Source organism: Phoca vitulina, unplaced genomic scaffold (assembly GCF_004348235.1).
Source record: "Phoca vitulina isolate PV1807 unplaced genomic scaffold, GSC_HSeal_1.0 scaffold31, whole genome shotgun sequence".
Classification (NCBI taxonomy): Eukaryota; Metazoa; Chordata; class Mammalia; order Carnivora; family Phocidae; genus Phoca; species Phoca vitulina.
This window is the reverse complement of record NW_022589734.1, coordinates 9,201,786-9,225,080: the sequence shown is the minus strand read 5'-3', so window position 1 is coordinate 9,225,080 and position 23,295 is coordinate 9,201,786. Positions and strand designations below refer to the sequence as shown.

Sequence of the window (23,295 nt, the reverse complement as noted above, 5' to 3'; positions counted from 1 at the left end):
TGACACATGGGATTTGTGGTTGCTATTGCCATCTACTGATGTCGGGCTGAAGATCTATCATCAGTTCCCGCTAAGTGTTGGGAGTCTTAGGATGAAAGAGGTTGGATCGAGATTAAGGGGATTTGGGCAGACAATAGAGACATTCTTATGCATCCAGAGAAGATACATAAGCCAGCATTTGCCTGCACAACTCGCCTTATGTCGTCAAGGAGGAACAAGAGGGACGAGACATTCCCATTCTCAAGACCTTGCCTACCATTGTGGGTTCTTTTCCTTATAACTGTCTGTTCTCACATTTTCTTTATCATTTTCTGTGCTTCTAAAATTTATAAAGAGAAAAACAGTGTATTTGATGGATTCAATCTTGTAAGACATATAGAACCCCTCTCATCATCTAAAAATTAAAAACAGGAACAATAGTACTTAATAAAATTTCCCTTAATATCCGAATCTCATCTTCTCCTCACCATTATTCATCTTTCCTTTTTTGTTGTTTTCACCAAAAAAAGAGTTTTATAGCCATAAATTAAATTTCTACTAGAATTTTAAGGATTTTAGATAGTTTATTGACTAGCCATAACTATGTCGATAGATAATTCTTTAAAAAGAGTTCCATGGCCGAATCGCTTTGGAGATAATACATAAACTGCCTAATTCTGGAGATCATATATAAGGAGTCTAAGAAATCTCAGAGGAAAAAATCCTACTAACTTCATTTATCTCAATTTTCCCATGTTTATTTTACCACATTTTTATTACAGAATACTGACTAACATCTCGCAGAACTGGTATCTGGAACAATGCAGTTTAGGAGACACTAGACTATCCACATTTTATACACCAGGAAACGGAGGCTCAGGGGATCTTCGCTACCTCACCCATGGACACCAAGCCATTTATTAACAAAACTCCCACTGAAATCCCAGGCTCCTGAATCCCAGTCAAGTGGCTTTTTTCTCACTAGGAAACATGCACATTTCTACCAAAAATAGATGCAGTTGCTTTTTCTGATATTGTTAGATGTAAATTGTCAAATAGATCTGTAAATTATTTACTATCAGAACATAATCAATACCAACTGAAAGCTAAGGATTGTGAAGAACTTTGAACTACAGCATTGAACAAAAACATCTCCAAGAAAAGCTTTTGGAACATATTCATATTTCAAATATTGCAGTAATGACTACTTTAATTATAAATTAATAGGACATATGTAAATTTGCATTTTATAAGTGAGAATTCTCAATAGTATATTTTATTAAACCTTGTAAACTATCTTGAAATGCCTAGTATTTATCTAACATAGGCTTATATGCCTTGTATCACAATAAAAATAATTTGAATAATCCTACTTCACTCAGAATGGTTTCAAATTGATGTAATAAATGTAAATTATAACTTATAGAAACAGGATTGTAAGTACATATTAGGGCCTTGGTCTTTGTTCAGGTTTATATCTCAAGAGTTAAACAAAGCTCAGAGATGGAAAGGCTAAGAATGAAGATGTATAGCACAGGACCCAAGAAAAATTTCCCATTTAGACTAGAGATAGCTCTACCAGCTGATATAAATGAGGGTGATCTTTTCAAAGGAGAAACAGCCTTTATTCATTCACTCAACGAACATTAGTTGAACAGCTATAATGACAAGTCACCCTGGCAATGACACTAGGAATAGAAATGGGGAGGGAGACACAGTTGCTGCCCATGGGAGTTTAAGTTCTAACAAGGGAGGCAGACAGTAAGTAACTGCACAGGTAATTAATCCATGACAGTTATGATAGTTGCTACAAAGTGGTTCAGGATCGGGTGGAGTGGGTATGAATATTACTGTGAGATCAGATCGACCATGAGATTGGAGAAGTCTCTTTAGACAACTTACATTTGATATGGATCCTGAGGCTGACAGGAATTCATCGGAAGAGGAAGAAAAAGGCATTCAAGGCAGAATTGCTGGGTCCTTTTCAGGAAAGCTGGCTGAAGAGTAGACAGCTAAGAAGATTTGCTCCTCAAAAACTGGTAGAGAGTCAAGGGTCTGATATGAAGGTGTGACCAGCTTAAAGGAACAGATTAAAAATCAAAGCCCTGCAAATGAGCAAAAGGCCAATTAAATGGGCCCAGAGTTATGCAGCTACAATTTGAGATTGGAGGGTGCAGGGGTGAGGGTGGCAGTGAGGGGATTAAGCTGCCTACAGTCCTTCAGAAAAATAGTGCTTTCTGTGAGCTTTCCAAGATTCTGGGGTATAGTGGCTGGCTTTGACCTCTCAATCTTTGTAGCCTGAATTTATATCTTCCCAGAGCTCCTCATGCTGTTCATGCTTCCTGTGTACTTCTGGAGTTTAACCAACCACATCCACAGAAATACATCCCACTGATCTGTCCATGTGAACATACCTTGGAGGCTGGAGAATGTATCTCTACTTCTATTGAAAACAGAGGAGCTTCCATTCTGTCTCTGAACTCTACTACTTTAAGATATTCAATTAACAAAACACCAAATTAGCTACATTTCAAAACTCCTTATGAAAATACCCTCAAAATTCCTGGATGTTATTAAGATTATGGGGAGAATGAAAACTGTTTTGAAACATTTTGAACGAAACATGGTAAGATCTTACTATCTGTTAAAGCACTAAGTACCTTTTCTCCCCCTCTCCTATGAAATATGGGTAGAGATATGACTCCCAAACTACTTATGTTTTCAAAATGTAGGCAAACTCAATATGAAAGTATGGGAAATTATATCCCAGTTTCTAATCTAAAATTTTTTCTATGAAAAAATGTTAGAAAATTGGTTATCTATTCATCTCTTACTAACAAATAAGTCTACTACATTTTTGCAATTATATGAGGCTCATAATTAAACATGCATCCCAGTAAAAGACTTTTATCTTGAGACAAGGGTTATTCTTTATAGAAGTTTTCAGTTCTCTGAGATTCCTTGAACAATCTGTCAAGAAAAGAATAGTATACTTTTATTTATAAGTCAGCCTCCATATGATTCCATGTATCATGGTTCTAAATGACTTTACACCCAAGGTGTTTTATTAACTGGTTGGTGAATTAAATAGATGTGAACCCCAGCAGATATTATCTGCAGGTATAGTTGCTGATTAGCATTTCAAAAAATTGTACACTATCTCTGGATGGTATTTGGAGATTATGAATAAGAGGGGTTGTTTTTGTATATTTGCTTGTTTTAACTTGAGGATTTTTAAAGAGTAGAGAGACTATGGAAAAGCAAGTGTTGGATGTATGGTCCCAAGGGTAGTATTGACTATTGTTCCCTGGAACATGGTGGTTCTTCTAAGAAGATGATTGCACAAGGTGCTTGCTTAAATTTTGCACGTAACTGACAAAATGCAACTACAGACAGTTTCAAATAGTTCTTTTTCCAAAGGTTTGTTTGTTATTTAGAATCCAAAATGCATATTTCCAGAAAAGACACAGGACAGTATCTGCCATGTTTAGGTTATCATGCCAAGTCTATTTAGTTCATGATACAAGTAAAACTTCATATTTCTCGTGTGTTGGAGTTTTGTGAGGATTATGTTAGATAATAGGGGCGTCTGAGTGGCTCGGTTAAGCGTCTGACTCTTGATCTCAGCTCAGGTCTTGATCTCAGGGTGGTGGGTTCAAGCCCCGTGTTGTCTCCACCCTGGGCATGGAGCTTACTTAAAAAAAAAAAAAAAGATTATATAAGGTAATAAAAAGCACGTAGTGAAGTTTTGAGTATATGGTCTAAATGTCATTCCTTTTTATGGAATCTAGGGGTTCAACTAATGTTTGTTTCACTTCTCTATCCCTTGTTATTTAATAGGCTGGTTTGAATTCAAAGTCCTAGGAGCATTTGTAGGAAGTGGGGAATATAAACAAAGGAAAAAGGAGGGGAAAATTAGCTTTCTCAATAGCCCAAAGCTCCATCTGTAGAACATACATTCAGTATTCTCCTCCCTTCTGGTCAGATCTTCTCAAAATAACAACCTATCCAGGCCTGCCCCAATCTCCAATTTACCAAACCCTGCCCTCGAGCACCCAGCCCGGCAACGCTGATCCCACCTAGGTATTTGAAATGAAGTCATACTAACATATGGACATAATTTTAAGGAAGTTTAAAATACTAAAGTGTACTCTAATTTAAAAATAGGAATTGCTTGAAAGCATAATTGTGTTTCTGAGTTGTTGTAATTTCTAATTTGTGCCAATTTTAAAGAAAATGTTAGAACATAGTAGGATAGGGGAACGATATATGACATAAAAAAATCTATCACAAAGGTCCTGCCAAGAAGTCTAGCCCAGGGGCCAGTGTCCCTGAACTAGGAAGAATCTGACAGCCCTCTGCTGCCTCCACATTTCTAGGTATGCCCCTGTCCACAACCATTCACGAGCCAATAGTGCTTCCTGGGAGTAGTTGAAAGGAACAGTCATAGGAATAAGTCTCCTCTGTACGTCATTTGCCATCCCAAAGGGCTGCCATATTAGTATTTTCTGACATGATTTATAACATGATTTTAATGATTTTAAAAGTACACAGAAATGCAATACTCAGAAAATGATATAAAAGGCTTAACTTTCTGTAATCAATTTTTTAAGTGATAACAAAATTTCAGTAGTTACTGTGTCGCAGTGGATGCAGTTCAGCTTCTGATATTTTATTATGAGAGAATTCCAGGCTCCTAACAAATTCTGCAAATACAGTTGGCCCTTGAACAGCACAAGGGTTGCATCACTGACCCCCACTTATAATTTTGACTCCTCCAAAACTTAACTATGAATAGCCTACTGCTGACCAGAAGCCTTGCCAGTAACGTGAACAGTCGATTAACACATATGCTGTATGTTATATGTATTAGATACTGTATTCTTACAGTAAGTAAGCTTGAAAAAAGAAAATGTTATTAAGAAAATGGTAAGAAAGAGGGGCACCTGGGCGGCTCAGTCGTTAAGCGTCTGCCTTCGGCTCAGGTTATGATCCCAGGGTCCTGGGATCAAGCCCCGCATCGGGCTCCCTGCTCAGTGGGAAGCCTGCTTCTCCCTCTCCCACTCCCCCCTGCTTGCGTTCCCTCTCTTGCTGTGTCTCTATCAAATAAATAAAAAATCTTAAAAAAAAAAAAAAGAAAATGGTAAGAAAGAGAAAAATACATTTATAGGACAGTATTTATTGAAAAAATCCACATATTAGTGGACCCATGCAATTCAAACTTATAAGCCCATGTTGTTCAAGGGACACACACACACACAGTTATATCTATGCAAACAGTGAAATGGAAAATTGAGAATCATCCTTTGTTGCAAAATTTCTTTCTTTCCTTTTTTTTTTTTTGCTATTATATTGTTAAAATGGAGAAGGGAAAAATATGTAAAGAAAAACAGTTTCTGCTGTTGCTTTTGCTATTTAGTTGGTGCATTGATGAAAAAGAAATAGGAAGAGAACAGAAGACTCTGTTTATACATTAACCAGGTAATGACCATTTGTGTTGTTTCCAATTTGGTGCAATTGTGAATAAACTACTATAAGCATTCAGATATGGGGATGTGTGTGTGTGTGTATGTGTGTGTGTGTGTTTTCTTCTCTCTTTTTTTTTATTATTATGTTATGTTAATCACCATACATCATTAGTTTTTTTTTAACAGACCTTTTTTCCCCCTATTTTTTTTACTTTTTATTGTTATGTTAATTACCATACATTACATCATTAGTTTTTGATGTAGTGTTCCATGATTCATTGTTTGTGTATAACACCCAGTGCTCCATGCAGTACGTGCCCTTTTTAATACCTAGGTCTAGGACTGTTAGGTTGTTGGTAAGAGTAAGTTAAGTTTATATGAAAATGCCAAATGGTTTTTCAAAGTGGCTATACCATTTTCATTAACACCAGCAGTGTGTGAGAGTTATAGTTGGTCTCTATTCACTGCAGCACCTGGTATTGTCAGCTAGTTTGTTTTGTTTTAATTTTAGCTTTCTAATAGGTGTGTTGTGATATGTTATTGTATTTGTAATTTGCATCATCCTAATGATATATGTTATTGGGCATCTTTTCATGTAGTTACTTGCAATCCGTATCTCCATGGTGGTAAACCATCTGCTTAAATCTTATGCCAAGTTTTTAAATTAGGTTCCTTATTTTCTAATTACTGAGTTGTAAAAGTTCTTCATATATTCTGAAGAAGGTTGTTTTTTTCAATTATGCATTTTGTATTTTTTTTTTCCTTTTATGATTTGGGCTTTCTGTATTCTGTCTAAGAAAACTGTCCTTAACTCAAGGTCATAAAAATCTATCCTGTTTTCTAGCTTAGTGTCTTGTGGAGTTTTACAGCTCTGAGTTTTACATTAGGCTTATTTTCCATTTCAAGTTTATTTTTGTATTTGGTATGAAGAATAGGTTGAGGGTTTCTGTTTTGTTTTGTTGGCTTGCTTCTTTTTTTAATATGGATATCAAATTGTTCCAATACCATATATTATTTTAAAGATTTATTAATTTTAGAGAGAGAGAATGTGAGAGTGAGTGGGAGGAGGGGCAGAGGAAGAGGGAGAGAGAATCTCAAGCAGACTCCCCACTGAGCTCAGAGCCTGATGTGGGGCTCCATCCCACAACCCTGAGATCATGACCTGAGCCAAAATGAAGAGTCAGACACTTAACCAACTGAGCCACCCAGGGATCTCTCCAGTACCGTATTTTAAAAATAATATCCCTTTACCACTGAATTATCTAGTGAAAAATCAGCTGATTATATGTGTGTGAGTCTATTTCTATTCATTCTATTAATCGATGTCTCTATCCATTTTCATGCTATTTTCATTATTGTAACTTTATAGTTAGTCTTAAAATCAGGTTGTGAGAGTACACCAATACTGATACTTTCAAAAAAAAAAATGTTTTGACTATTCCGTATCCTTTGCATTTTTTAAAATATTTTAGGATTGATTTGTCAGTTGCTATGTTATTGCATAGTTTCTGACAAGTAGTCTGTAAAACAGTGTGTTTCTCTTATGTAATTGATCTTTTCTTTTTCTGGCTTCCTTCAATATTTTCGTTTTGGTTAAAAGCAGTTTAGGATGATTTGACTAGTGTATGTGTGTATGTGCCCTGTTGAGGCTTCTTAAAGTTTCTTGGATCTGTGGTTTGATATCTTTCATTCCCTTTTTGGAAAGTTCTTATCCATTATATTTTCAAATAGTTCCTCTATCCATTTCCTATCTTTCACTCTTTTCTTTCTAGGATCCAATTAACGATATGTTAGACTATCCGATATTGTTGCATAGTTCCTGGATGCTCTGTTCCTTTCTTCTCACTTTTTTTTCCCTCTATATGTCAGTTTAGATGATTTTAAAGAATGATACATTCCTGATATTTTTCTCACTGATATTTTCCTCAGCTTCAGGTTATTTTCTGAACTGTTCAAAAGCACTTTTTATCTGTGATGATGTGTGTGCCATGTGTATGTGGATATAATTCTAGCATTTATTTTTCATTATGTCATTATAGTTTCTGACTCTCTACTAAAATTTTTCATCTATTCATACATGTGGTCCACTTTTTCCACTAGATCCTTTAACATGTGAATCATAGTTATTTAAATCTCAAATAATTCCAACATCTTGTTCATATCTGATCTGGTTCTGTTGATTGCTCTATCTGTTGACAAATGATTGTTTTTCCTTGCTTTCTGTGTACTGTATGCCTTTTTATTGAACACTATGTGTAGAACCATAGAGACATAGTATGTAGAACATTATGTGTAGAACAGTACTTAATGAAATAAGTATCACTTATGATATTTATTCTTTTGTCATAAGGCTTTAGTCATTAATGACTGTTAGGTCATTAGGGTCAGGATTTAAGAAAAACTAGTCATAGGTTGAGCAGGATTTGGGTTTTGATGTTGCTTGGTTACCTTTCTTGTATCATAGGCTTCAATTCTTCTAGTGGTGGATTACATTGTCTTGTGCTGAGTTGCTGGAGGTTTTCCTTAGTACTTCTGTTCCATCTCAGCTTTCAGTCATCCCTCCACACACTCTGCTATATGGCTGCTTTTTCTCCACCCTCTTGTCCTTCCTCCAATGGTATATGGCTGTTGTTTGTTCTCCATGCTCTTCCTGGGAAATGGAAAGTTTCTCTGGATGCCAGGGTCTCATCTGTGGGGTTTCTATTCACTCTCTGTCACAGCAAAACTCTGACTTGTGTCTTAGGCAGGAATTTCTCCTCCCTTAGAAGTAGCAGGCCTATAATGGTATTGGTATAGGTGTAAATATAGTATAAAATCCTGGGCAAAGAATTTTCCTATCCCCCACTCACTCCATTCATGAGCAATCCCATCTTTCAGCCAGTTCAGCTACTGTGTATATTTGTTGTCTTCTTGCCACCATGTCCAGTCTTAGCTGTCTTCACAGAATAAACCTGAGAAATTTTATAGATTTGTTTTTGTTTTTCTGTGAATGTTGGGATGGAAGCAATACTTTTTAATATTTATTTGAATCTATTTTCCCTTATATACCTTGTAATGTAATCTTCATTTCTGATATACTTTTCTTCTCTTTCTTCTAACTCCTGAATTCAATTAATTCTTATTTAACTTTATCCTGACTTTTTATACATTTTTGTTATTAGATTCTGAACTTCTGATTCAAGGTTGTTTTTTTTTTTTTCTCATATCTCCAAATGCTTAGGGAATATTATTTCAGTTTGAGGAATCATGTTACACTTCTCTGCTTTATGGTTTTTGGGTGAGGAGAATATTCAGCAGCTGAAATTATTTGATTTAGATTTTCTGTTATCATTTTACAGTACTTTTGTGTAATTGTAATCTGCTTTTTTTCTATTTCTCTTTAATTCATGGATGGGGTTGCTAGTTCAAGAGTGCCCTCTTCTGTTTTTTTTAATAAAACACAGGTACTCTGATGGATAATAATAAGGAGTGGGTAAGGTTATTACTAACTTTTCACAATTTTTTTCAAGATTCTTAATTTCTTTCTTCTTTGCCTCATTGTCACATCTCTGAAGGATACCATTCCTTCTCTATATATCTGATTTATCCTAAAAACAATGATTCCTCAAGGATGCTATTTCTGGTCCCACTCACTTTGAAGGCCCTTCTCTGTAGACAGTGGAGTAAACCACCAAATTCCAGCTCTGTGTTCAGTATTTTGTCTCTTCCTCTGTGACTTTTTTTCTTCTGAGAGTGATTTATGTGTTTGATCTAAATGTCTCCACCATTTGCCCTTCTTTATGGAATCTTTTAAACCTTCCATCCCTCTCTGTCTATATGTTCAGTGTCAGCAAGAACATTCTAGAATTTGGTTTATTATTCTACTTAGAAATCATTTGGAAGCTTATTGTTTTTCTATTCCATAATGCTGAAAGTGTGGGTCAGGTAGAGTTGAATTTCTAAAGCTGGTTTGTAATATGGTTTGGTCTTTTGGGTTTTTTTATGTTAGATGAGGGGGAGTAAATGTATGAAGAGCAATAAAACCAGGCACCCACCATTCAAATTGTATATTCATAAAATATAGTATCATAAAGCACAAAAATAGAATGAGTTTTTGATAAATATAATATGGATGAAACTCAAAAATATTATTTTTTAAATTTTTTTAAGTTTTTTTTTATTTTTAAGTAATCTGTACACCTAACATGGGTTCAAACTCACAGCCCTGAGATCAAGAGCCACATGCTTTTCTGAGTGAGCCAGCCAAGCATATCTCAAAAACATTATTTTGAGTTGAAAATAGCTAGATGCAAGTGTATACATACTATACGTGATTATTTTTATGACGTTTCACAACAGCCAAAGTCAATTTTGTGATATAAATAAGTTGTTGCCTGGGACAGGCCATAGAGGGAATTCACTGCAAAGGAACACATGTAATTGGGATGGTGAAAATATCCTATATCTTGACTACTGGGGAGATGGCTAGACAGGTGTACACATTTCTCAAAACTCATCAAGATTTATACTTAAAACGTATGCATTTTGTGGTATGTAAATTTTACCCCAATAAAATTGATTTTTTAAAAAATCAGTATATGGGTTAAATAACAGATTAGGTACAAATGATGAAAGAACTAATGAAAGATCAGACAGATAAAATATGGACAATATAAAAAGAAAGATGAGACTTAGAAAATAGTACAAAGATATCCAATAATATATATCTAGTAAGAGTTCCAGAGGCCAAGAAGAAACAGAGAGAACAGAGGAAAGGAAATATCCAAAGAAGAAATGAGTGTGAATTTTCCAGAAACAAAACAAGTAATCAACCTTTATATTGAAAAAGGAAACAGGAATCTGAGCAGATTCATTTTTTTTTAAATCTGCATCAAAACACTGTAATGAAACTGTAGAGTTCAAAAAGCAGAGAGAAAATCCAAAGAGAGGGCATAAAAGCAAAGAAGAAAAATTAAATGATGAACAATATTCTTATCAGTAAAAATGGATGACAGAAAACAAGGGAGGAAGAGCTGTTAGCATAAAATTCTATACCTGCCTAAATTATCTTTCAAAAGCAAAAGCAAAATAAACATGAATTCACATGAAGATAAACTGAGAGCATTTCCTATTCACTGACTGATACATGCTGAAAAATTTACAAAAGACGTAATTCAGTAAGAAAGGGAAAAAAGCAACAACGTTGAAAAAAGTATAAAAAGAAACCAGTGATATGAAAATATTTTGGCTCAGCTGTAGAGATACAATAAAAAAACAGCCAAGGAAGCATAAGAAGTTGTCAATTATGTTATTGCATTTTCTTCAAAATAGAAAAAAAATATAATAGACCACAAATGAATTATCTGAAAGGGAAAATAATAGTATGGTCATACTTCAAAATTGAAGAGGAAGAAAGACAAGGACTCTGAGAAAGAAAATATGATATATAGCAATAATAACTAAAACATTTGTAGAGGGGAGGTGTCATCCTAACTAACAGCACAGGTTCTAAAACATATTTCAGTTCTTGATTTATCACTTTCCAATTGTGTCACTAGGTAAATGACTAAGATACTTCAGTTTCCTCATCTGCAAAATGAAAAACATCATAGTGCCTACCTCAGAGGGTTATTTAAGGAATAAATGAGGACAGCTTCTCGTGAAAGCTATGGCCTGTCATTATTCTCAGTGCTTGATAATACTTAGGTATTTTGATTCTGAAAGGTAAGTGGGACCATTTATTTCTCCTAATAATGAAGATCCTAGTAATTCCTATGTGAGTTTTTATTAGCTATGACCTCAGACAATTCACCTGACCATTGTGAGGCTCAGTTTGCTCATCCATTAAATGGAGATAAGACTGCCTATTTGTCAGTGCTGTTGTGATGAACAGATGAGTCAACCAGGCTAAAATGTTTGAATGATCAGTAAGATGAGTTCCTTGCAATGATCTACATGGCTCAAGATCATCTAGACTTTATCTCATATTAGTCTCATTTCTCACTCCTGTCCAGCCCCATTCATCTCCTTGCTCTTGCATGAATATACCAACACATTCCCAAATCAGAACCATTGCATTTGCTCATGCTCAGGTATTATCATGGTTGCCCCCACACTTCTTTTAGGTCTTTACTCAAAATTCATCCTCTCAGTAAGGAATCTCTTTACTACTCTTGCCTACAAACATTTTATATACACATTTCCATCTTGGTCCTCTTCCAAGATGCCATATATTATACTTATTTATCTCATTTTTCTCTTTGTCCTCTACTGGAATGTATTTTTCATGAAGGAAGAGAATTTTTAGCTTTTGTTTTTCTTCTAGTACTGTTCCTTTAGCAGTTCCTGGTACACAATTGGCATTTATTTTTTTTTAATTAAGCTCTACACCCAATGTGGGGCTTGAACTCACAACACTGAGATCAGGAGTCACATGCTCTACTGACTGATCCAGCCAGGTGCCCCTCACAATTGGCATTTAATAAACAGTAGTTGAATGAATCATTTGAAGGCTGTTTCAGATATATATCTCATGTGTTTTCTTCTATTTCCTCCATGCTGTCTGCCTTCTACGTCCTCATCATCTTCCTCCAGTGAAGCCCTGCAATTCCGATGTCTGGGCCTTCCAGCTATCAGCCCTGGGGATGCTGGGCCCTACCCTTTAGCTTTGACTGCACAGCCATCCCTAGAAGTCACTTCCAGACTTGGATAAAACACCACATCACACATGCTGTGTGATCTGGCATTCTGAGTGTCCATCCAATGGGCAAGTGATGCAACCCAAAAAGTCAGAGAAGTTAATTCCTCTCTAGTGAAGAACTTGGAACAATAGGAAATGAGAGTGGGAAGGGGTGTGCAGGCAGCACTACTCAGAGATATAGATTCTCTGCAACTGTCTGGAAAAACCCTTTGTGCTGGACAGATGCACCTGCCAAGCAAGCTACAGGGTCTCTCTGTGGCTTGCTCTGAAGGAAGAGCACATGCAGTGACACACAACATCACTTTGCTTTGTTGCTCTCCCCACCCCTTATTCCCATTTTCATTTTTTTTTTTTTTTTTTTTGCCCTGAGTTTTTATCTTTCGAATGGGGCACCAGCACTCTAATCTTTGCCTCACGCTTTGTTTTCTGAAGAACCTGGACTAAGACAAGGCCTTTGATGTTTCCATTCCTTTGTATTCAAGGGGCAAATGACATTAATCACTTTGTAGGTGAAGATACAGTGGTATGATCCCTTGTCATTGGAGTTAAACGGAACCAGGTTTGAATTCCAAGTGTCCATTTCTATGCAACAGTTCTGTGCAAGGGCTGGGGAGGGACACTGTGACATGTGCTCTGGCAGTGTACATCCTTGCCAACCATCAGTCTAGAGTATGAAAGTTTGGTGGACAATTATTCATGTCTCCAGGGAAATGTTAAATGATAGAATCTATCTTCTAACCAAGGTAATGTGATACAAAAGCTTGTGTTCTCTCTACGACACCATATTGCCTCTCAGCAGATATAACTAGCTCAGTAACAACTCTTCATAAAGAGAAAACAAACAAGCAAAAAAATCACGTTGCCTACCTTCCCGTGGCAGTCAGTTTTATTTAGAAACTATGGTACTTTGTTTTTAGTAAAAGGCAATATCCTATTCCTATTACCTAGCTACACCGATTCTAATAAAAATCTAAGGATTATTAATATATAGCTCATTTGAAGAGATGAATAGTGTAAAAGACATGGCACTTTTCATTATAACAGCTGACAATACATCTTTAATGAACACGTCTAACAAAATAGATAGGGATAGGCAAAACTTATGAAAATTAAGATCAATCAATTCTTGATTTGTTTTTGGCCCACTGTCTTCATTTCTCCTTAAACCTGAACATTTTATTTGAGGTGAATTAATAAACATACAAACTAAGATAGAACAATAAAACACAAAGACAGTGCTTTCTATAATGTGCTAAAGTTTATTTTTAAAAATTTAATTGTGGTGTCTCCAATGGAAAATGAAGCCATGAATTTAGCAAATAAAAGAATCTATTTTTATTTCAAATAGAAACATCCATGTTTGCAACCAGATTTTTTAAAAAGAGAGAGAGAGATGAAGCAAACTCCTTCTGTTTTAGAATTCAACATAGTTATTGTCCATCCCTTCCTTCTAATTTCCCCTCTAACCAATAATGTTAGTGTTATAAAAAAAAAAAAACACATATTTATTTAAATGGTGCTGACACAGACTGAGAATTTTTAAACATGTTTGTTTATACATGCTCCTTCCTCCGCCATCAATTGTTTCCATATAGCCTTTGAAAAATAGAGGGATTTGCGTAATGGTAGCATGGGCCACTTGTGTGGTATAAATATATATATATTGCTAAGTCAACATTATATACACATAAAATATATACATAACACTAAGTCTTGCTTATACAAGAGCTAAAGTAAAGACAGTGCCTTCTGGCTTAGCTCAGAAAATGTAATTTCTATAATGAATCATTTTTTCCTTATATCCTTGATAGTCTAGACCCAGACAATAAGATGAAACTTTCACAGAGAAAGAGGGAACTAGGAAGAGCAATACCATCAAAAACTAAATGTACCCCCAAACCAATGAATGCTAAGTAGTCAAACATCATAATAAGGGAAGTGATTTTTTATTTAAGCCACTCCATTTTCAACATTCATCAGAGTAAGAGAGAAGTTTCCATTAGTTTTTTATGGATGGTAACTGGATCTGCTTTCTTTAACATTCCAAAGCCGGCCTGGGTATGGTAATGCTTGTCATTACTCTGAGTAGCTGTAGGGTTCTAAAGACTCACTGTGTCTGTCTTTTGCTTATCACCCTAAAGAGATTAATCTCTAAACAATGATCTTCTGGCACTGTTAACCTTGGGTTTGAACTTTCAGTCCATCAAGAAAGAAAGGGCAGATTCAGAACGGCAGAGAAGATATCTAAAGTTTATAAAGGAAAACAGAAACTGGTTTCCTGATGTAATAAATCCTCATCATAAACAATCACTCACTACAAAAGGAAAGGTCCACGGTAGGATGTTATTTTTACCTACCTTTTGTCACTTATTCCTCCAGGAATCGCCTACTGGTAACTCTGAAAAGTGTCTCAGTAAAGAGCAGTTCAAAAAGATTCATGAGAATGTTTCTCTTCTTTCCTATCAGCTTCTGCCCAGATTTTGATGATGATTGGAAGCAAGTTCTATGTTCACAGCAATTTATTTTTCTACGTTACCTGTTTCTAGGTGATAAATATGTCATTTTCAAATTAGTGTGGCATTTGTTCAGTTAATTATATGCATTAGGACTTATTTCAACAGAAATGTAATTTCACCGCACACATGCTAAAGCAGAAATCCTCCTGGAACCCAAAACTCCTGTGCATTAAATTTTAGAGGCATTTCCTACTAAACAAAATCTGAGTAGGAACGTTTTCTGGGAAAAATAATGAAAACTTTGAAGAAAGAGTAAATATCATCCCACCAAAAAAAATGCTTAGAAAGAAGAAAAAAAATGTAGCTCTCTTCCAAATCAGAGAGAATCACCCAAAAACACCCGGAAAAGTCCTCACCTTACCCTTCCGTAACTTATAGCCTAAGTGATGACATTTTTAAATTTATTTCAGCCTTGAACTATAAAGCTGTATATTAATTTTAATACAAGCTTATCAATTCTGCACTACCTTCTACCTGCATTATTTTTGTAAATTACAATTACCAAGATTTCTGGTTTTAATATATTTCTTTCATTTCAAAGTTTTATAAGGCTTTATCCTCTTATTTTTATTTTATTTTTATTTTTTTTTAATTTTATTATGTTATGTTAGTCACCATACAATACATCATTGGTTTTTGATGTGGTGATCCACGATCCATTGTTTTTGTATAACACCCAGTGCTCCATGCAGTACATGCCCTCCTTAATACTCATCACCGGGCTAACCAATCCCCCCTCCCCCCTCCCCTCTAAAACCCTGTTTGTTTGTTTATACCATTTTGCTATAAAGAATAAAAAGCCAAAGTGCTCACTAGCTTATTCTAACAATAGCTGACAAACCTGCAATCAAAAAGCCACCTTTCAAATTTTACTTTTATTTTTGGACTCAGTTAAGATACTTCTAAAATATGCATGCATTGACTTTGAAGAGATGTAATTGTGATATTAAATTTTATTGAAATTTCTCAGGTCCTGATTTGTGTAGAGGCTTGTGCTCTGAGTTCCCACGAAGCAGTAAAACGTTTAAAATACTGTCTGTGCAAATGCAAAATTTATGAATTCACACATCTCTGGTTGATTTATGTGAAATAATAATGCACTATTTAATGCTTAAACATGGCTAGGAGCAATGCTAGGCTATCAAGATGTACAATGGAATAATAGATTTATAAGACGGATAACCTTCTTGCCTAGAGAAGCTTGTTTAAAGGTGTTGTACAGATATATTAAACTATATGTAATTTTATACTAACTTAATGCTGTGGGTCTCTACTGCAAGCAATGAAAGATTGCAACCGTGGCATTTGCAATAATAAAATGATCTGGCTATTCAACATAAGGTATGTATCTGAGAAGTAAAAAGAGGTGAGGAACTTGTTTAAAACTTTTGTCCTTTTCATTCATTGCTCTGTACAAAATATTTTTTTAAGATTTTATTTATTTATTTTTAAAGATTTTATTTATTTATTCATGATAGAGAGAGAGAGGAAGAGGCAGAGGGAGAAGCAGGCTCCCCAAGGAGCAAGGAGCCCAATGTGGGACTCGATCCCAGGATCCTGGGATCATGACCTGAGCCGAAGCAGACGTTTAACCATCTGAGCCCCCCAGGCACCCCAGATTTTATTTATTTATTTGACAGAGAGAGACACAGCGAGGGAACACAAGCAGCATGGGCGAGGGAGAAGTAGGCTCCCGTGGAGCAGGGAGCCCAATGCGGGCTCGATCCCAGGACCCTGGGATCATGACCCTAGCCAAAGGCGGACGCTTAATGACTGAGCCACCCAGGCGCCCCAGTACAAAATATTTTTTTCTTTAATGTGGCCAACATAACTCCAAGCCCAGTGGTTGTCTGTCATCATGTAACTGAGGGGAAGATTTCCATAAGGGGAGTAATTGGATGTTTCTATGAGGCCTCCAGGCACATTTAATTATCACCCGATTTGCTTAGAAAACGAACTAAAAACTTATTAGGATGAGATCTAAGAGAAAATTATAATTGGCAGTTTTCTGATAGACTCTTTTTATTATACTGTATATGTTTTTCTTTTTTTTTAATCAGGAAAGGAAATATTTTTTTGGTCTGAGTTTTTGGTTATTTGATCATTGTAAGGTAAGCACTGAGATGCATTAGCTCAACTTCCACACTCACACGAGTTAAAAGATAGACAAGAATTTTAGAATTTTTTTAAGTTATTATTTCCATCACGTATTGCTTTGAATTTTGTAGTGATCTGGTCTCAGAGTTTAACCCCTTGACACATGGTGTGCTGAATTAATGACAAAATCTCTAAAATAGAGATCTGAATAAGGTAATGAACACGTTTCAAAGATTTCCATTTGTATTGCGATTTTGACTAAATTCCACAGATACTTTCATTCACATGCTATTAAATAACAATTCAATAAAGTGATTTTAATAACCAATGAATTATCAAAAAGAACCCAATGAATTATTTGAAAAGCAAGAAATTTTCTTTCAACGACTACACAATTTTAAATCTCCTTTGAAATCATAAAATTTTTGACGAATCAAAACACAAATGCAATTCAGTTTACATTAATTAACAGGGTCACCAACCAAAAAAGTTAGAACAGGATGAACGACCAATTACAGGGAAACACATATTAGTCAGGTTGTACTGCAAAAGGTCCAGTTGAAATCAAATTAAAATTTGATGACATTTTCAGAATAATCATGAAATAATTTTTCTTTTAGTTTCCCAAACTCAGCTGCATATCTGTGGCTACACTGCCTACTTAAGATGAAGTTTTTATAGTCTGACAGTGATATCAGTTATTCTGATTTTAAAGTCAGCTCTATTTGTCAGGAAATAGCCTGATCACACATTAACCACCAAATGTTCAACTCTCCTCCTGTGCATATAGTTTCTAAAGTGCAAAATTGCAACATTGTTAGTGGTATTTCAGCAACGTTTATTCCCTGCTTACACACACACAGTGGAAACTCATATAATTAAGAAATATCTCAGTGCTGAAATATTGTCTTATGTAGGACACTGTTGAATGATTTTCAACATCTTCAACATTGCCCTTAAGACATGTATAATATCTAAACAGCCAGAAAGCTAGGAAACTAGTTGAAACTTGTCAAAATATGCGGTCAGTCTGAGGTTGGGAGGCATAACTTGTGTCCATTGTAACCAGGTTTCCAGCAAGCTCCATCTGCCTGAAGTTTCCGAAAGGGTTATCAATTGAAACATTGTGTGAACGGATAACTGTAGGTTTCTTTATAAAGAGAAGACAGGAGAAAAGGGATGATGGCACTATTCACCTTGATGGCTAAGTGGATTCAAATGTATTCTATCCAAAAAAACATGAATACAAATACAAAAAGTGGATTCAAATGTATTCTATCCATAAAAACATGAATATAAATACAAAAGATATGATGTAAGTAGGAAATGTATTTAATTTGCTAAAAGCCATTGTTAATTTGAGTATTCAGGATTGGGAGATGGGACTCTTTTTGGATCTCTGTTCAAATGGCACCCATATAAATAGCCCAGCCTCGGGGTGCATCAGTGGCTCAGTCGTTTAAGCGTCTGCCTTCCGCTCAGGTCATGATCCCAGGATTCTGGGATCGAGCCCCACATCGGGCTCCCCACTCAGAGGCGAGTCTGCTTCTCCACACCCCCCACTTGTGCCTGCTCTCTCTCTCTCTCTCTGAAATAAATAAATAAAATGTTTTTTAAATAAATAAATAGCCCAGCCTCTCCCTTCCCACTGACATTATTCTGTCTTCTCACTCTTCTCTTGTCATCACACTTGTCTAATTCCTGAATTATTATGTATTCATTTGTTTATCCTTTTGTTGGGTGACTCTCTCAACTTCAGTGTAAGTTCTGTGAGCTCAGGATATATTTTGTTCACCTGCACCTAGAACCACACCTGGCACCTGGAAGCATTTACTAGATAAATACTCATTGAGCAAATGAATGATCGCTTTCAGTAACTAACTCTTTAGCCCTAGACAAATCACTGAATTCTTCTGGGTTTCAGGCTCCCCCTAATTTTATAAAAGAAGGAATTGGATTGAGTAATCTCTCAGATCTTTCAGATTAAAATGCCTCGATTTGATTAAAATGCTTTAATTTGACCCTCTAGACCATCGTTTCTAAATTATGGTATGTTTTCATGAACTTGTTTCGACAAATATTATTTCCCTACATTACTGGTTGCGATTATTATTCAGACTATAGTGACAAAAATTTCATATTTTCCCATTTTTAATAATTTATATTTGTGTTGTTACTGAAATTTAAAAAAAACATACAATGATTGTGCCAGTTATCAGTTTATTACCTTTCAGGTCCAAATTCACCCTTCATGGCTCTGCCTTGTGATCCTGAAGCTGGGCCCTCCAAACATTTCTTTGTCTACTGGCGTCATGCTGAACTTTGTCAGTAGAGGGTGAGGGAGGGCTGCTGGGGGAGAGAAGAGTCTCTTCTTCTATTCAGTATGCTCTCTTCCTTTCTGGCTCCTGCAGCATCAGTCTGCACCTGGAGCACGAAGTGGTGCTCAGTTACCTGGCAAGTTTCAGCAGTACACCTGCAGCAGCCTCCTAGCACATTTGGCTGGTCCCTCATTCAATATCCCAGAGAGTCTGGAAGACCCCCAGTAAACAGCTTCCCTGAAGGATCCCCCTGTGCTCTAGCTGATTCCTGGTGAATGTCACTGGCATCCCAGCCAGAGGTTTCCCGCTTACCAGCCTGAAATACTTCAACAAGCTTCTCCAGCATCCAGTGGGCTGGGCACACCCTCTCCAAATGTGTTCCTTCCTTGGATACTCTGCCTTAACCACAGAGTCAGTAGCTACTCTATTTGCATTCCTTTGAGTTCTCTTTACCTCTTAGTAGTTAATCCCTAGTTACCAATTAATAATTTTTTATAAAGATTTTATTTATTTGACAGAAAGAGAGAGGGAGAGCACAAGAAGGTGGAGCAGCAGGGGCAGAGGGAGAGGGAGAAGCAGGCTCCCCACCGAGGAAGGAGCCCGATGCAGGGCTTGATCCCAGGACCCTGGGATCATGACCTGAGAAGAAGGCAGCCACTTAACTGACTGAGCCACCCAGGCGTCCCCACCAATTAACAATTTTTTATAATAAACTTCACTTGCTTGAATTACTGCATGTGGTTTTGTTTTTGTTTTTGTTTTGGGGTTTTTTTTGTTTTGTTTTGTTTTGTTTTGTTTTTTGTCTCCTTGCTTAACTCTGAATGATATGGAGACATTTATGTATGTATGTATGTATGTATGTATTTATTTATTTATTTTTATTCTTTTTTAATTTATTTATTTATTTGAGAGCAAGAGAACCAGGGCCAGGAGCACAGGAAGAGAGAGACTCTCAAGGAGACTCCCAACAGAGCTCAGAGCCCAACACAGGGCTCAATCCCACTACCCTGAGATCATGACCTGAGCTGAAACCAAGAGTCAGATGCTCAACTGACTGAGCTACCCAGGCACCACCAAATGATATAGAGACTCTAAAATAAAGGACTTATTTAATAAAAATCAAAAGCATATATACTATTACCTCAAATTATAGTAATATCTATATCTCAGTTTTGCAAAGTTTTGGAAGTTGTTGTAATTTTGAGACTTTTTACTTTCTTAAAATGCCAAAAAAAAATAGAAAAGTCTAAAGTCTAAAAAATATGATTTCTTAGCTTCTAGTTTTATACATGGGGATTGTTTTAAAAATAAGGGTAGATTTAATTTTTATGTGCAAGTGAGGGAAACTGAATTTAATAAATACACAAGTCCCTAGAGTCTAATTTGCTTTATAACAGAGGATAAAAATTGATTCATAAAATGCCTTCACATAGATTATTACATATTCCCTACACAGGATTGCACATATGTATAAACCATCAGAGACATATACACTCAGTTATAATAGCTTGAGCAGGATTAGGCATGGGTGCTTTCTAGTTAGAATATGGTATTGCATAAACCACATGAATCTTATGGAATATTATATGGTTTAATGCAAAACATACAATAAATCTTCATAGGACTGTAATTTTTTTTCCTACTCTTAAAAGAACTCTTTAAATTGCACAACATATATATTCTGGTGAAACCCCTCTCCTAAGTGTTGAAAGTTAAATGTGATCTTCAGTACTTGTCAACTTTGTTCTTTCACTTAGCCAGAAGAGATAATGTCATCTGACCAAAAAAAAAAAAAAAAAAAATGTGTACACTTGTATTATATTCCTCGAAGTTCTACACATATGACCTTCATTCTTCAAGTCAGGACTGGAACCAGAAGCCCTCCTTTAAACATCAGCAGAAACTTCTAAATAAATAGCATTTTTCAAATTTTTGGTAGATATTACTCTTTTACTACTACTTAGTAAATATTTTGAAAGTGTTATCCCTATCAAGGAAGGGAAATAGGACAATAATAAGGCATAATACCCACAGTAAACCATGTTGCACATTGAGGGCAGGTTGGATGAAAGAATACAAGAGGGATATATTACAAAAGAGCAAGTTCTACAATTAGATGTTACTCTTGCCTGGCAAACAGGCCAGTGAGTTCATCCTCTATGTCTTAACCATGAGGTGGTGGTTCCACTTAATTTATCCCTCTAGGACCTTCCTGCAATTTCAGTCTCCTGGTCCACACCTGTCATTTTACAAGAAAAAACCTAAGATCTGTCTAGGTTAAGTACAGCGTTACATGGCTAATTGGTGGGCTGAGCTTTAATGCAATAAGAAATGCAGCTCCTTTAATCAAAATCAGTGTAGTGATACTGTGGCAGGAACTGCTAGTTGCCTCCCAAAGCCCAGCCCCCACCCCCCCGACCCTGTCTTAATACAGAATCTCATTTTTGAGATGGGCACCTTTCTGCCCAGACTCCTTTGTACCTGGATGTGGCCATGAGGTAATTTGGCCTATGTAAATGATGTTTCTTCTCTGTAAGTAGAAAATTTTTATGTGATTTCCAAGAAATATTAGTAGAGGTATAAGGCATAGCCTTTTCTAGAATCTTACTATTTCTTGCCAACTCAAAACTAAACAGCTGCCAGCCAAATAGCCATCTTCGCTCCTGGAATGATGTACTAAATACAGCTGAGCAGCAGGATAGAAGGAACATGGGTTTTGGACATTGCGGAGCCACAATACCAGCCTTGGATTTTTTGCCTCAGGACTTCTACATGAAAAAGAAATTATCTTGTTGAACCTACTAATAGGCACATGTAGCCACTCCTAATTCTAACTAGTTCAGATAATTTCCGATCCATGAGTTTTCTAACAGCTATTCTGAGATAGAATAGCAAATCTTCACATCCCAGCAATGGGCCCAACAAAAGTCAAAGACCTTGTTACTCAAAGTGTGATTCACTGACCAGTAGCAATGGTATCAAACAGACGTCCAACCGAAGCCCCAGATCTCAGGCCTTTCCCTACCAAACCCGAGTCTGCATATGGACAGGATTCCTGAATGAGGATTCCTTATATGTGCACATTGAAGTTTGAGAAGCATTGCTCTGAAATAGCAGTTTTCCTGTCACACCTCTCTATGGCAGTTGACCTTGTGGGTGTAGACAATTTTACTGCAGGATCTTTCTGCTAAGACCAACAAACAGGGTGGTCTCTGGCAAGGTGCCCAAATTCAGGCATTATAGTGGAGACAGCTATCAGGTGAGAGTCTATATTTTAAATTTAAGAATCCCCAAAAAGCAGTGGTGAACATGATTTTTCCCCATCTCAGGAAATCCTAGGAACAAGATAGCCCAGTGCTTATTTTTCAATATGAGAAAATGTTTGTCTCCTTTTTTTTATTTGTGTCATTATGTAATAGTCCTTTGCAGAAATGGATACGGTTGATCCAGAGGCACATTTCTTAATTCCAGTCTACAGTGTTTCCATCCTCTGTGGCTAATTTGTTCAGGATGGAGGCAATGCAAGAGCTTAGTGTGTCTTGCGGAGATCAAATAAACTTGCCCATGGTCATACAAGTCAGAGAGAGAAGCTGATCTACCATGAGGCCCAGAAGCAAGATTCCTTCTCTCTTCTCTCAGAAAAAAAATCATTATACAATTCTTACCCTGCAAAGATTCTTTAAAATATTTTTTATAGAATGAAAGCTCAAAGTTGTATCATGTCCATATTGAGTAACTATAATTGTAAAACATAGGATACTTCTTGGGACACCTGGGTGGCTCAGTTGGTTAAGCGACTGCCTTCGGCTCAGGTCATGATCCCAGGGTTCTGGGATGGAGCCCCGCATCGGGCTCCCTGCTCAGCGGGAAGCCTGCTTCTCCCTCTCCCAATCCCCCTGCTTGTGTTCCCTCTCTCGCTGTCTCTCTCTCTGTCAAATAAATAAATAAAATCTTAAAAAAAAAAAAATAGGATACTTCTTGAAGTGTTATTTAATGGATATCTTAGCTTCTATAATTATTAATAAATAATAATTATAGTCCAAAACATAATTTTGCTTAAGGATAGGCACTAATAACTTTAATAAACTAAAAAGAACAGTTACCCAAACAACTGAATATGTTCTTATATATCCTTATCCATGTACTGATAATCATGGGGGTTATTGCTAGCTGACCACTCAGCCTTAGTGTTTTTTTTGGTTTTGGGTTTCGTTTTTTTAGCCCTAGTGTTTTTTTTA

At 36.2% G+C, this 23,295-nt stretch overlaps 1 long non-coding RNA gene across 4 annotated transcripts in view; it reads right to left on the bottom strand.

Annotated features, from left to right (window-relative positions):
- Positions 1–23,295, bottom strand: part of LOC116645054 — a 266,603-nt gene that overhangs the window by 170,088 nt on the left and 73,220 nt on the right. For 3 of the 4 annotated variants that reach the window (XR_004301885.1, XR_004301883.1, XR_004301884.1), the window contains exon 2: positions 18,967–19,163. The exons of the other annotated variant lie outside the window; for it this stretch is intronic. This is a non-coding gene — a long non-coding RNA (uncharacterized LOC116645054). The remainder of the gene's footprint in view (positions 1–18,966; positions 19,164–23,295) is intronic. 4 annotated transcript variants of the gene reach the window in all.